We start from the raw sequence: 15,896 nt of genomic DNA, 5'->3' as shown, positions 1-15,896 counted from the left end.
ACATTGTGGTACATGACTCTTTCTGAATTATGGTTTTCTCAGGGTATATGCCCAGTAGTGGGATTGCCGGGTCGTATGGTAGTTCTATTTTTAGTTTTTTAAGGAACCTCTATACTGTTCTCCATAGTGGCTGTATCAATGTACTTTCCCACCAACAGTGCCAGAGGGTCCCCTTTTCTCCACACACTCTCCAGCGTTTATTGTTTATAGATTTTTTGACGCTGGCCATTCTGACCGGTGTGAGATGATACCTCATTGTAGTTTTGATTTGCATTTCTCTAATGATTAGTGCTGTTGAACATCCATTCATGTGTTTGTTGGCCATCTGTATATCTTCTTTGGAGAAATGTCTATTTAGGTCTTCTGCCCATTTTTGGGTTGGGTTGTTTGTTTTTTGGATATTGAGCTGCATGAGCTACTTTATATTTTGGAGATTAATCCTTTGTCAGTTGATTGATTTGCAAATATTTTCTCCCATTCTGAGGGCTGTTTTTTTGTCTTGTTTATGTTTTCCTTTGCTGTGAAAAACCTTTTAAGTTTCATTAGGTTCCATTTGTTTATTTTTGTTTTTATTTCCATTTCTCTAGGAGGTGGGTCTAAAAGGATCTTGCTGTGATTTATGTCATAGAGTGCTCTGCCTATGTTTTCCTCTAAGAGTTATACAGTGCCTGGCCTTACATTTAGGTCTTTAATCCATTTTGAGTCTATTTTTGTGTGTGGTGTTAGGGAGTGTTCTAATTTCATTCTTTTACATATAGCTGTCCAGTTTTCCCAGCACCACTTATTGAAGGACTGTCTTTTCTCCATTGTATATTCTTGCCTCCTTTATCAAAAATAAGGTGACCATATGTGTGTGGGTTTATCTCTGGGCTTTCTATACTACTCCATTGATTTATATTTCTGTTTCTGTGCCAGTACCATACTGTCTTGATTACTGTACCTTTGTAGTACAGTCTGAAGTCAGGTAGCCTGATTCCTCCAGCCCAGTTTTTCTTTCTCAAGATTGCTTTGGCTATTCGGGGACTTTTGTGTTTCCATACAAATTGTGATTTTTTTTTCTTCTAGTTCTGTGAAAAGTTCCATTGGTAATTTGAAAGGGATTGCACTGAATCTGTAGATTGCTTTGGGTAGTATAGTCCTTTTCACAATGTTGATTCTTCCAATCCAAGAACATGGTATATCTCTCCATCTGTTTGTATCATCTTTAATTTCTTTCATGAGTGTCTTATAGTTTTCTTCATAGAGGTCTTTTGTTTCCTTAGGTGTTTTATTCTTTTTGTTGCAATGGTAAATGTGAGTGTTTCCTTAATTTCTCTTTCAAATTTTTCATCATTAGTGTATGGGAATGCAAGATATTTCTGTGCATTAATATTGTATCCTGCTACTTTATCAAATTCATTGATTCAGTCTAGTAGTTTTCTGGTAGCGTCTTTAGGATTCTCTATGTATAGTACCATATCATCTGCAAAGAGTGACTGTTTTACTTCTTCTTTTCCGATTTGTATTCCTTTTATTTCTTTTTTTTCTCTGATTGATGTGGCTAAAACTTACAAAACTATGTTGAATAATAGTGGTGAGAGCGGGCAACCTTGTCTTATTCCTGATCTTAGTGGAAATGGTTTCAGTTTTTCACCATTGAGGATGATGTTGGCTGTGGGTCTGTCATATATGGCCTTTATTACGTTGAGGAAAGTTCCCTCTATGCCTACTTTCTGCAGGGTTTTTATCATAAATGGTGTTGAATTTTGTCAAAAGCTTTTTCTGCATCTATTGAGATGATCATATGGTTTTTCTCCTTCAGTTTGTTAATATGGTTTATCACATTGATTAATTTACGTATATGGAAGAATCCTTGCATTCCTGGGATAAATCCCACTTGATCATGGTATATGATCCTTTTAATGTGCTGTTGGATTCTGTTTGCTAGTATTTTGTTGAGGATTTTTGCATCTATGTTCATCAGTGATGTTGGCCCATAGTTACCTTCTATTGTGCCATCTTTGTCTGATTTTGGTATCAGGGTGATTGTGGCCTCATAGAATGAGTTTGGGAGTGTTCCTCCCTGTGCTATATTTTGGAAGAATTTAAGAAGGATAGGTGTTAGCCCTTCTCTAACTGTTTGATAGAATTCACCTCGAAGCCATCTGGTCTTGGGCTTTTGTTTGTTGGAAGATTTTTAATCACAGTCTCATTTACAGTGCTTTTGATTGGTCTGTTTATATTTTCTATTTCTTCCTGGTTCAGTGTCAGAAGGTTGTGCTTTTCTAAGAATTTGTCCATTTCTTCCAGGTTGCCCATTTTATTGGCATAGATTCGCTTGTAGTAACTCTCATGATCCTTTGTACTTCTGTAGTGTCAGTTGTTACTTCTTTTTTAATTTCTGATTTTATTGATCTGAGTCTTCTTTTTTTTCTTGATGAGTCTGGCTAATGGTTTATCAATTTTGTTTGTCTTCTCAAATATCCAGTTTTTAGTCTTATTGATCTTTGTTATTGTTTCCAACATTTCTTTTCCATTTATTTCTGCTCTGATCTTTATGATTTGTTTCCTTCTGCTAACTTTGGGGATTTTTTGTTCTTTCTCTAATTGCTTTAGGTGTAAGGTTAGGTTGTTTATTTGAACTGTTTCTTGTTTCTTTTTTTTTTTTTTGATTTTTTTTTTTCTGTACGTGGGCCTCTCACTGTTGTGGCCTCTCCCGCTGTGGAGCACAGGCTCCAGACACGCAGGCTCAGCGGCCATGGCTCACAGGCCCAGCCACTCCGCAGCATGTGGGATCCTCCCAGACCGGGGCACGAACCCGTGTCCCCTGCATCGGCAGGTGGACTCCCAACCACTGCACCACCAGGGAAGCCCTGTTTCTTGTTTCTTGTGGTAGGATTGTATTGCTGTAAACTTCCCTCTTAGAACTGCTTTTGCTGCCTCCCATAGGTTTTGGCTCATTGTGTTTTCACTGTCATTTGTTTCTACGTATTTTTGACATCCTCTTTGATTTCTTCAGTGATCTCTTGGTTATTTAGTAGTGTATTGGTATTGTTTACCCTCCATGTGTTTCTATTTTTTACAGATTTTTTCCTGTAATTGATATCTAGTCCCATATCGTTGTGGTCAGAAGAGATACTTGATACAATTTCAGTTTTATTAAATTTACCAAGGCTTGATTTGTGACCCAAGATATGATCTATCCTGGATAATGTTCCATGAGCACTTGAGATGAAAGTGTATTCTGCTATTTTTGGATGGAATGTCCTATAAATATCAATTAAGTACATCTTGTTTAATCAGTCATTTAAAGCTTATGTTTTCTTTTTTATTTTCATTTTGGATGATCTGTCCATTAGTGAAAGTGGGTGTTAAAGTCCCCTACTATTATTTTTGTATTACTATCGATTTCCCCTTTTATGGCTGTTGGCATTTGCCTTATGTATTGAGGTGCTCCTATGTTGGGCGCATAAATATTTACAATTGTTATATCTTCTTCTTGGATTGATCCCTTGAACATTTTGTAGTGTCCTTCTTTGTCTCTTGTAATAGTCTTTATTTTAAAGTCTGTTTTGTCTGATATGAGAATTCCTACTCCAGCTTTCTTTTGATTTCCATTTGCATGGAGTATCTTTTTCCATCCCTTCACTTTCAGTCTGTATGTATCACTAGGTCTGAAGTGGGTCTCTTGTAGACAGCATATGTACAGGTCTTGTTTTTGTTTCCCTCCAGCCAGTCTATGTCTCTTGGTTGGAGCATTTAATCCATTTACATTTAAGGTAGTTATTGATATGTATGTTCCTATTACCATTTTCTTAATTGTTTTGGGTTTGTTATTGTAGATGTTTTCCTTCTCTTGTGTTTCCTGCCTAGAGAAGTTCCTTTAGCATTTGTTGTCAAGCTGGTTTGGTGTTGCTGAATTCTCTTAGCTTTTGCTTGTCTGTAATGGTTTTAATTTCTCTGTCGAATCAGAATGAGATCCTTGCTGGGTAGACTAATATTTGTGGTTGTTTTTTTCCCTTTCATCACTTTAAATATGTCCTGCTGCTCCCTTCTGTCTTGCAGAGTTTCTGCTGAAAGATCAGCTGTAACCTTATGGGGATTCCCTTGTATGTTATTTGTTGTTTTTCCCTTGCTGCTTTTAATATTTTTCCTTGTATTTATTTTTTGATAGTTTGATTAATATGTTTCATGGTGTGTTTCTCCTTGGATTTATCCTGTATGGGATTCTCTGTGCTTCCTGGACTTGATTGACTATTTACTTTCCCATATTAAGGAAGTTTTCAACTATAATCTTTTCAAATATTTTCTCAGTCTCTTTTTTTTTCTCTTCTTCTTCTGGGACCCCTATAATTTGAATGTTGGTGCATTTAATATTGTCCCAGAGGTCTCTGAGACTGTCCTCAATTCTTTTCATTCTTTTTTCTTTATTCTGCTCTATGGTAGTTATTTCCACTATTTTATCTTCCAGGTTGCTTATCCGTTTTTCTGCCTCAGTTATTCTGCTATTGATTCCTTCTAGAGAATTTTTAATTTCATTTATTGTGTTGTTCATCACTGTTTGTTTGCTCTTTAGTTCTTCTAGGTCCTTGTTAAACGTTTTTTGCATTTTCTCCATTCTGTTTCCAAGATTTTGGATCACCTTTACTATCATTACTCTGAATTCTTTTCCAGGTAGACTGCCTATTTCCTCTTCATTTGTTTGGTCTGGTGGATTTTTACCTTGCTCCTTCATCTGCTGTGTGTTTCTCTGTCTTCTCATTTTGTTTAACTTACTGTGTTTGAGGTCTCCTTGTCGCAGACTGCAGGTTTGTAGTTCCCATTGTTTTTGGTGTCTGCCACCAGTGGCTAGGGTTAGTTCAGTGGGTTTTGTAGGCTTCCTGGTGGAGGGGACTACTGCCTGTGTTCTGGTGGATGAATCTGATCTTGTCTTTCTGGTCAGCAGGACTGCGTCCGGTGGTGTGTTTTGGGGTGTCCTTGACCTTATTATGATTTTAGGCAGTCTATCTGCTAATGGGTGGGGTTGTGTCCCTGTCTTGCTAGTTGTTTGGCATAGGGTGTCCAGCACTGTAGCTTGCTGGTCATGGAGTGGAGCTGGGTCTTAGTGTTGAGATGGAGCTCTCTGGGAGAGCGTCCGCCATTTGATATTATGTGGAGCTGGGAGGTCTCTGGTGGACCAGTGTCCTGAAGTTGGCTCTCCCTCCTCAGAGCCACAGGCTTGACTCCCAGTAGGAGTACCAAGACCCAGTCAGCCACACGGCTGAAGAAAAGGGAGAGAAAAAGAAAGAAAAAGAAAGAAAGAAAGAGAAAATAAATAAATAAAGAAAAACATAAAGTAAAATAAAATGAAATTAAATTAAAAAGTTATTAAAATAAAAAAAATTTTAAATTATTAAAAATAAGAAAATTTTAAAGTAATAAAAGAGAATGAAAGAAAGAAAGAAAGACGAGAGCAACCATTCCAAAAATCAAATCCACCAGTGGTAACAAGAGCTAAAAACTATACAAAGAAAAAAAATAAATGGACAGACAGAACTCTAGGACAAATGGTAAAAGCAAAGCTATACAGACAAATTCACACAAAGAAGCACACACATACACACTCAGAAAAAGAGAAAAAGGAAAAAATATATATATCTATATATAACAACAAAAAAAAATAGGAAGGGAGCAACCAAATCAAGAAACAAAGCTACCAGTGATAATAAACTCTAAATACTAAACTAAGATAAACATAAAACCAGAAACAAATTAGATGCAGAAATCAAACCCAAGTCTACAATTATTCCCAAAGTCCACTGCCTCAATTTTGGGATGATTCGTTGTCTATTCAGGTATACCAGATATGCAGGGTACATCAAGTTGATTGTGTAGATTTAATCCGCTGCTCCTGAGGCAGCTGGAAGAAATTTCCCTTTCTCTTCTTTGTTCACACAGCTCCTGGGGTTCAGCTTTGGATTTGGCCCCACCTCTGAGTGTAGGTCACCTGAGGGCATCTGTTCTTCGCTCAGACAGAATGGCGTTAAAGTAGCAGCTGATTAGGGGGCTGTGGCTCACTCAGGCTGGGGGTAGGGAGGGGTACGGATTGCAGGGCGGGCCTGGGGCGGCAGAGGCCGGCGTGACATTGCAACAGCCTGAGGCGCGCCCTGCGTTCTCCCGGGGAAGTTGTCCCTGGTTCACAGAACCCTGGCAGTGTCGGGTTGCACAGGCTCCTGGGAGGGGAGGTGTGGATAGTGACCTGTGCTTGCACACAGGCTTCTTGGTGGCTGCAGCAGCAGCCTTAGCGTTTCATTCCCGTCTCTGTTGTCTGCGCTGATAGCCGCAGCTCACACCCCTCTTGAAGCTTGTTTAGGTGGTGCTCTGAATCCCCTTTCCTCGCACACCTGAAAACAATGGTCTCTTGCCTCTTAGGCAGTTCCAGACTTTTTCCCGGACTCCCTCCTGGCTAGCTGTGGTGCACTAGCCCGCTTCAGGCTGTGTTCATGCAGCCAACCCCAGTCCTCTCGCTGGGATCTGACTTCCGAAGCCCAAGCCTCAACTCCCAGCCCCCGCCCGCCCTGGTGGGTGAGCAGACAAGCCTCTCAGGCTGGTGAGTGCTGGTGGGCACCGGTCCTCTGTGCAGGAATCTCTCTACTTTGCCCTCTGCACCCCTGTTGCTGTGCCCTCCTCCATGACTCCGAAGCTCCCCACTCTGCCAACCGCAGTCTCCGCCCGTGAAGGGGCTTCTAGTGTGTGGAAACCTTTCCTCCTTCACAGCTCCCTCCTGTAAGTGCAGGCCCCATCCCTATTCTTTTGTCTCTGTTTTTTCTTTTCTCTTTTGCCCTACCCAGGTACATGGGGAATTTCTTGCCTTTTGGGAAGTCTGAGGTCTTCCGCCAGCGTTCAGTAGGTGTTCTGTAGGAGTTGTTCCACATGTAGATGTATTTCTGATGTATTTGTGGGGAGGAGGGTGATCTCCACGTCTTACTTCTCCACCATCTTGAAGGTCTCTCTGTTTTCTTTTTGCACTGAGGCTTTAAAATGTGAGTGTGGCAGCGATTGTCGGGGCTGGTCACCCATGGGAGGCCTGCCCCCACCCATCAGTATGTGATTTATGCTGGTGTTTTGGCTTTGACCTAATGAGTCATTGAGTGTTTGGGCAGAAACTTCCTGGAATGGTATTTCTTTCTTTCCCTCATGTACTTTGTTTTATTTCTACACTTCGTGTTATTTCTAGTCCTTAGCCTTGCTCTACTCTTTCCCTTTTAATCCACCCGCTGTTGTTGAACTTTATTCTTTCTGCATTTTTTTCTTTTTGCATTTTCTCTTTTGATTTATTTGATTCATTCTTATTTTTTTCCTTTGACCTTTCCTCAATCATGAAATCCTCATTACTCCTTTGGATTCTTTCCTCTACCAAATTTCCACCCCCTGGTTTCTCTCGCCCCCTACCTGGCCCCGTCACAACCCAGATATTGTGAGTGTTCAAAATTTCCACTCTGTCTTCCAGCCTCAGCAAGAGTCCCCCAGCTTCTGCCACATGGTTCCATTAGTAGGCTTGGCCTTATTTTTCAAAAACTAGTTTTTGTGGGAAATTGGGTAATAGAAAATTGTCAAATAACACTCCCCCAAAAGTACAGCCTTTATAGTATGGCAAGTTGAAATGTGTCCTATTAAATGGCGCTTGCTCAAGCTAAGAAAGAAATTAGATCTCTACACGGACTACACGATTTCCCCAGACAAAAGCAGTGGATGGTCTGAATACATTTCAAAGCATTTCCAAAAAGACTCAGGAAAAGACCAGAAAGAAGTGATTTTGCAAACGAGGAGAGAATGTTGCAAGTATACCATTACAAAAATTGAAATATGTCTTTAAATTCAACCACCGCAGATGGCACACATTTCAATTAACATTTTTGTTCATTCAGATTAAATGGTATATGTGAGTAAAGGTGTCAAAATAAAGGAAACTAACGAAAAAGTGGATGATAGGCAGGGGAATATACTAAAAGTGGTCAAGACTTGGGAAGCAGCTAATTGTGTTCATTGCAAAACCTCCAGTGATGGAGCAAGCATGTGGCAGCAGTTAGCTGGCAACTGGGACACAGTTAGCAGAGTTACAAGAGTGTGAAATATAAAATTGTGAAATGTGTTCTAACAAAAGTCATTTTACTAAGAATAAGAGATGACACGTCCACATTGCAATGCAGCTTCAGCTACTGAGCAAACCTTATCTAAACATTTTTGCAAAGTCATGCACAGGGTAGTTCACTGGGAAGAGCCAAGGCTGCAAGTCAGGAGGATGGGGTTCTAGTGAATTCCTTACCCCAGACTCACTAAGGGAATCATTCCATCTCTGTGAACCTTGTTCCTTCATCTGAGGCCCAAGGGCGTTGAAACAGATTCTCTATAACATTCCTTCTGGCATTGCAATGGGGTGATTCTTCAGCACAGGCCACAGCCATGCAGTGCAGAAAGGGAACCCTGCAAATTTGGCATTTACAGAGAAGCAGCCCCAGGTTAATGCTGGCTCAGCCATAACCTTCACTTTGCCTAACTGTAACATGCACCAGAGGAAATTACACTGTGAAATGTACACAGTGATGAATTTTGAGGCAAAAATTGTCTTCTGCAGGTGAGGTTTGTTTCAGCAAGAGGTTAAAATGAATGTTATCAGTGTGGTAAATGCACTAGAAGCCCGGAAATTGGGTGCTTAACCACATTTCTGGTCTTCTGAGAAAGTTCCAGTTTAATAGACTCCGAGAAGAAGTGCTTCAGATGATAGCTCAGCGCCTGCAGTGTGATAACCTTCTCAAGCAGTGCACACACATTTGTGGAGGGTTTTGCCGTGTCAGTGACCTGTCAGGATGACAGGAAAGCAGGCTCTCAGCCAGTCACACAGTCACCCAGACGAGGCAGCCCAGTGGTAAGGAGCAGACAGGGGTGTGTCTGAGTCCCAGCTCCACCACTCACAAGCTGGATGGCTGGGGCAAGATACTTTCCTTAACTGCATTCTGCCTCAGTCTCCCCTTCTGGCAACCATTGATAATAATAGTATCAATCTCAACAAGTTGGTCTGAGGATAAACTGAGCTAAGATCTGCTAACTGCTTAGGAAAGTGTCCAATATGAGGTAGTGATACATATTAGGTATGATTATTAGCAACCCAATCAAAATCAGCCTGCATCAGGGAAACGGTAGCATCAACCAAAGATGTGTATGTACGTGTGGAACTCCGTGACTGTTGAGTGTGTGTGTGCAGAGTGTGGGTTCCTATTAATGGAAGGTGGACAATGAATTCTGAGGGTCAGTCCTTCATTCCATTCATTTGAACAAGTGATTGCCTACATCTTTTTTTTTTAATTGGAGTATAATTGCTTCACAATGGTGTGTTAGTTTCTGCTTTATAACAAAGTGAATGAGTTATACATATACATCTGTTCCCATATCCCTTCCCTCTTGCGTCTCCCTCCCTCCCACGCTCCCTATCCCACCCCTCCAGGCGGTCACAAAGCACCGATCTGGTCTCCCTGTGCTGGGCGGCTGCTTCCCACTAGCTAGCTATCTACGATTGCCTACATCTTGAAGAGAGCACACCAGAGGTGGATAGGGACAGAAGTTCATTAGTTCTTCCTTTAATTAAGCATCATTTATTGAGGCCTTCCTGGAAAAGGTGAGTGAGGTTCTGTGCCTGTCTTAGACTATGAGCTCATTCACTCACTCCTCCACTTATTTTGTTTTTTGGCGGAGGGGGTGTAACACAACTTTACTGTAGCAGTGGTTAATAACACAGTGCCCTCAAATCTTTAGTTTTTTTGTTTGTTTGTTTTTTGGGGGTTTTTTGGCGATACGCAGGCCTCTCACCGCTGTGGCCTCTCCCGTTGCAGAGCACAGGCCCCAGACGCACAGGTCTAGTGGCCATGGCTCACGGGCCCAGCCGCTCCGTGGCATGCGGGATCTTCCCGGACCGGGGCATGAACCCATGTCCCCTGCATCGGCAGGAGGACTCTCAACCACCACGCCACCAGGGAAGCCCAAATCTTTAGGTTTTATCTCGACTGATTATATACTTCTCAACAACAATACATTCTCGCTACTATCAACATATACTCCTCCACTGAATGCACATTACCTGACCAGGGGCCAGGAACTGAGCCTTAGAGGTCAGTGGGAAGGTTAGAAGCATCATACCAAAAGCATCACAACGTATAACTGTCATTCAAAAGCCCAGAACACGTGCCAAGGCAGTTGCAAGGGGAGAAGCCCACATCCCACTGAAGGGAGATGGTAATGCTTCCTGAGAGAGGAGGAATATGACCAAAGTTTGTAAAGACGGGTGGGCGTTTGACAGAAAGGTCAGATTACTGAATGGAAGGGCCTGTCTATCAAAGGCCCAGAGGTTGGTGATCCAGGGAGACCAGGGGAGCTGCGAGGCCAGGGAGGAACATGATGGGAGCCTGGGTTGTGTGAAGTCTGGCAGCAGGAGAGCAGGAGAGGAAGGCAGACCAGTCCCAGGCCCAGGGAACCCCGAATGGTCACACCAACAAGGTTTCTGCGTTATTCAGGCAGGCAGGAGCATAGATGGCTCGGGAAACAAGGTCTATACAAAAGTGACACCATGTTTTACACACATTTTTGTGCAATGTCACACGTGAAGAATCAGTGTGGGGAAGTGGTTGAAAGCCTGGTTTCCAGAGCTCGACAGTCCTGGATTCCACAAGTCTCTGCCTCATGCCGGGCAATCCTAAATAAGTCATGTGAAACCCCAGTGCCTCAGTTTTCTCATCTAGAAAGTAGTACGATAGTGACATTGTACTTGATCGTAACGTTGTTGACAGGAGTAAGTGAGGGGATTGATGGAAAACCCTGAGTGCAGCGCCTGGCATACAGGCCACTAACATTGGTCAGGATAGAAGTAACTTCAGACACGCAGACACATAAAGATGTGTCTTAGGATGCCAAGCCACAGGGCTCTGGTTTTACACCCTGGTTTTCTTACCCAAATGTGGCAGAGAGAGCTCAGGCCTCACTGCTCCCTGGATAGCCCCTCTCGGCTCTCAGACATCCAGACCTGAAGTTCTGAAGGAAACAAAGAGATGGGCGTTTGCTTAGAGCTGGGCACTAGGCAGGGCCAGCTGGGAGTGGCGAGCAGGCTCAACTCGGATGGGAGAAATCTAGAAACGGGCTCTTCATTCAGGCATAGAGAGCTGAGGTGGCAAGGCATGGAAAACTGGGGACAAGGAAGATGACATAGTGGACCTGGAGAAGACAGGCCTCCCCAGGTCATTGCCTGCAGCAGGAAGGGGGCAGGGGGCAGAGACCCACGGATTGGGGCCAGGTGAGTGTGGTCATCCCCGATGACCAGGGAGTGCCAGATGTCAGACACCCTGGGGTTTTGAGCTGTGGGCCTCCCTCCTACATGGGGTCTCCCCTGAGATGCTCCTGTTTTGCTCCAGGGAAGGAAGCTGTGTGGTTTCTGGAGGGTGAGTGCAGGTGCCACTATTACGGCAGGGAGGAGGTCCCCCTGGGGATTTACGCCTCCCCAGAGCTTCCTGAATTCATCAAGAGGTTTGTCCTTGTGAGGGTGAAATCTTGGTGCATGAGTGGGTTTACTGTCCCAGAGCTGAAAATTCTTCAAAGAGGTCCCAAACCTAGGCAGGAACTAACGTGTATCATGCATTACAAGATGCCAGCCACCTGGTGCCATGCTTTGTGAATGTCATAAAAGTTCTTCTGTCCGTCTCAAGGCCACAATAATAACAGATTCCCCTAAGGCAACTCAGTGTGCCCACACTGCTTGGCAGGTGTCACCCGTTTTAAGGTATTTCACCCATGCAGAGGTGAGAGGTGTTGGGACCAGGAGTCAGACTCAGGCTGCCCCCGCTGGACTGCCCAAGAGCTCAGTGTCACGTGGGGAAACCCGCCATCCTGTGCAGTTACACAATATATGCCTTCACCCCACGTGGGGACACAGCCGAGCCTGAGACTGTACGGTGCGGAACTGGTCTTGAAAGGGTTAACCACAACCTAGGCCCACCTCGCTTCTGCCTCCAGGCAGTGTTCTTACTTGGGATGTGCTGTACCTTGACCTGTTTGCTCTTGGCCATCTGTGGGTGGTTCTCAAAGGACTCATGCTGCCCCATGACTTGAGCCACATAGGACTTTTCACCTAAAGTGCAAGAAGATATTCACTCCCCTTAGAAAAACAGCCACTGTACAAGTCCCCGTGTGGGCTCCTTCTGGATTATCTCTGCCTCAGCTACCCCAACCTTGGCTACTTGCCACGTGGAGAGGCCCTGTCTGGGGGACCTTCCCCTCTCCCACCCACCAGCTGTCTCCGCCCCCCATGGGGGCGTGGCTGGCTTCATCCTGGCTTCTTCCATGCACCAGGTCTGCAGATCCTAAAGGCGCTTGGGCTCCATCACTTAGGAACTCAGACAAACATAGAAGCTGATACCTGCTCTTCCCAGAGGCTGCCTGTGGGGCAGATAACACAACCCCAAAGTGCAAGGGAGTTGGTGCACCGTATGGTGAATTCTGAGCGGTGAGAGGCAGGAGATGGCATGGAACCCACAACGCTTAGCGGTATGCTGCCCCGCATCACTGAGCAAGGGCGGAGTTTCCTTGGGGAGACTCTAGCCAGCTTGGTAACACATCACTGCCTATTACTTTCCCTGCTTCTCTACGTCCCTTTCCTCCCCCTCTCCCAGTCTTGCAGTACTAGGGTTGTATGTCCCAAGAAAGTCTTCAGACTCCAATTTCTCAGAAACCCAGACCCAGAAAGCCCGTTTTTTTCTCTCTTCCAGGGACTGTAGAAGATATAAAATGCAGCAATATTCTCAAAGATAGGTTTCCTGATAATATATACCTCACTGAAAGTAGCAAACAGAGAAAAACAATGATTTAAGTCTTGCAGAGAAATTGGTATCCAGTTTTCCTACCTCTTACAGGACTAGAAGTGTCCTCTCCTATATACCCCAGCAATGTTGTTTCGTTTCCTGTCAGGAGGTAATGCTTCTGTAAGTAAGCAGAGCTGAAAAAAAAAAAAAAAAAAAGCATGAAGTTTGCCTGGAAAGTGTCCGACAAGTCCTCTCCAGCACTCTTTTTGAGTATGATATGCATTTGTTTACTGGAGACTAGTCAGAAATATGGATGCTTGTGATAAAAGGAAAACGTTTTAAAGCATCGACTAGAAAAGATGTCTTGTCACTGAAAAATATCTATTTTTACTATTGATTATTTGAAGAGTATTCTTTTTCAGGACAACTTTAATCACTTACTTAACAGTGAAACAATAAAACCTTCCCTTTAAATAGAAAAATAAACAAGAATAACCATTATTATTTGACAAGAACAATGAGCAATGAAACAGGAAGAAAAAGTATTCTCACAATTACAAGAAAGCTATGATTCAATATGTCCATTTACCTAAAGTAGGTAGGAAAACTAAACTTTGTAGAAATAAAAGGAGAGTTCAGCAAGGTAGCTGGACAAAATATTAGTATTTAAAAACAATGGTTTTCCTATATTAGGGGACATTTATAATAGAGTGGCTAAAAGCATGCACTCTGCCACTCACTACTGCATGATCCTGGGCAAATTGCTAAGACTCTTTGTGCTTTGGTTTCCTCAGCTGTAAACATGGGGTGATTCTGCTGCCCTCAGAGGTTTTGGTGAGGATATCGTGAGTGGGAGGTTTTTTTTTCCTTACTCAATACGCAATTCCAAGCTCATCCATCTAGTCCTTGTCTACTTTGGGATTTGCAAGTGTCACATACTTTCACAGACTTCCTTGGAGGTAGGGTGGCTATTTGATACATTTCTGGTCAAAGAGATGGAAGAAGCCACAGGTGCCTCCTATTTTCCTTTCCTCCTGCCTTTTTAAAAATGGATGAAATGCTGGAACTGTGGCACTCATTTGACCACGAGGGAAAAGGTCAATGTCAGGAACTGTTTACCCACATCTGGGCTTCCTGAGCATGAGAAAAACAAATCGGGATTTGTTTAAGCTAATGGGTGACTATTTTGTGAACTACAGATTTTTTCATTTGTATCTGAATGGCATGTAAAACATAACAAATAACATTTCTGGTGCCTAGAAAGTATTTAATAAATGTTACTCTTTTTATTATATTTTAAAATATTATATTTAAATATATTCAAAATATAATTGGGAAAAGTGTCTTATTCATAATAAAAAGCAATTAAATAATTAATACTACATCTAACAGAAAGGTACAAAGTATCTACTCATAATGGGAAAGTGCATCATATTGGGATCATTGATCTATATAAAGAAAACTAAATACTGAATAATGGTGTGATAGAAGACATATAAGTGAAGAGACTGAACAAATTTCTGGATTAAAAGAGTCAATATTATAATGATGACAATTATCTCCAAATTAGCCAGTAAATCTAACCCCACTTAATCAAAATTCCAGTGGATATTTTAAGAAACTTGAAAAGTTTATTCTTATTTTCCATTGGATGGATAAATATTCCAAAATGACCGAATAGACTTGGAAAAAGAAGAAGAAATGTGGTGAACTAATTTGACTTATTAAACCAGATATTAGAGCTGTACTAATTAAAACAATGTGGCATCATTGGAAGACAAATTGATCAATGAAGTGCAACTGAAATTTAAGAAATAGATTCACATCTAAATGTAAAAACATATAGGAGAAATAAGATCATTTAAATCAAAGACCATACCAGTCAGGGTTGAGTTCAGGAAATAGAAGTTGCTCTTGGTATTTTGGACAGAAGGTGACTTAATATAGGACATTAGATATTTACAACACTGTTGGGAGGGCTACAGGAGTATTTTTAAGGCTGGATCTCCTGGAATGACTCAGCAGAAACAGGACTGATTCAATGGGAGCCACTGGAGCTAACTTAGACATTGCCACTGAAGCTGTGCCAGAAACAGGAAGCCTTGTCTTTGCAACTGCCTCTCACATTCAGGAAACTGGACCATGGTGTCCAAAGCTTGGTTTGGGAATAAGAAGTCACATTAAGAAGCTGTCCTTATCACATTGCTTTTTGATTCCCAGGAAGCTGGTAGATAGACCCTGGAGCACTGATGCAAGAAAGCCTTACATTTCCTGAGCTCCCTTGATAATGGAAACATTCAAGAGCAGTAGGAAGATGACTCTCTTCTGCCTTCCAAAATCTCTCATGAGTGCATCTAAATGATGGAAAAGAGTTTGCTTCCAGAACCTCAGTTTCAAGGGAGTCTAGGAACTGTTTTCTTTAGCATTCCAAACTCCCCAAATAGAAGCCAGATAAATTGTGGTTGAGAGAATTGATTCAAAGTATCTACTCATAATGGGAAAGTGCATCATATTGGGATCATTGGTCATAAAAAATTATAAAAATATTGTCATGGGATTGAAGATTTAAGTGTTAAAATTACACATAAGATTACTAAAACAAAATATGGGAGAAAAGGTTTATAATCTTGTGGTAGGGCACACATGAAACCCAAAATATAAACATATTTAATTAAGTGAAAATCAAGTAGTTTTGTTTGATAAAGGACACCCTAAACAAAGTTAAAAGTAAAAAGTTGGGGAAATATTTATAACTCTTATTCTAGTGAAAGGGTTAATATTTTTAATATGTTGAGTTCTTATACAGCCAAAGAAAAAGATCAACGTCCAATAGTAAAATAGGCAAAAGATATGAATAACTCGTTTTTTAAAAAATAAAATGCAAATAACTTTGAAGCATGTGGAAACATGAGTAACTTCATTAATAATGAAGAAAATAACATTAAAATGAAAATTTTATACTTATCTACTGGCAACGATGGAGTGCAATAATATCCATTGTTGGGAGGAGTGTTAGGGGAATCAAGTACAAATGGATATAAACTTAAAAAGCGAATTTTGGCAGTATGTATCAGCTATTAGAAGGTCCCCACCTTTTAA

The sequence above is a fragment of the Mesoplodon bidens genome, assembly GCF_964165515.1.
Source record: "Mesoplodon bidens genome assembly, chromosome: 6".
In the NCBI taxonomy this organism is placed as follows: Eukaryota; Metazoa; Chordata; class Mammalia; order Artiodactyla; family Ziphiidae; genus Mesoplodon; species Mesoplodon bidens.
The sequence above is the reverse complement of the archived record's forward strand: the minus strand, read 5'-3'. Positions refer to the sequence as shown.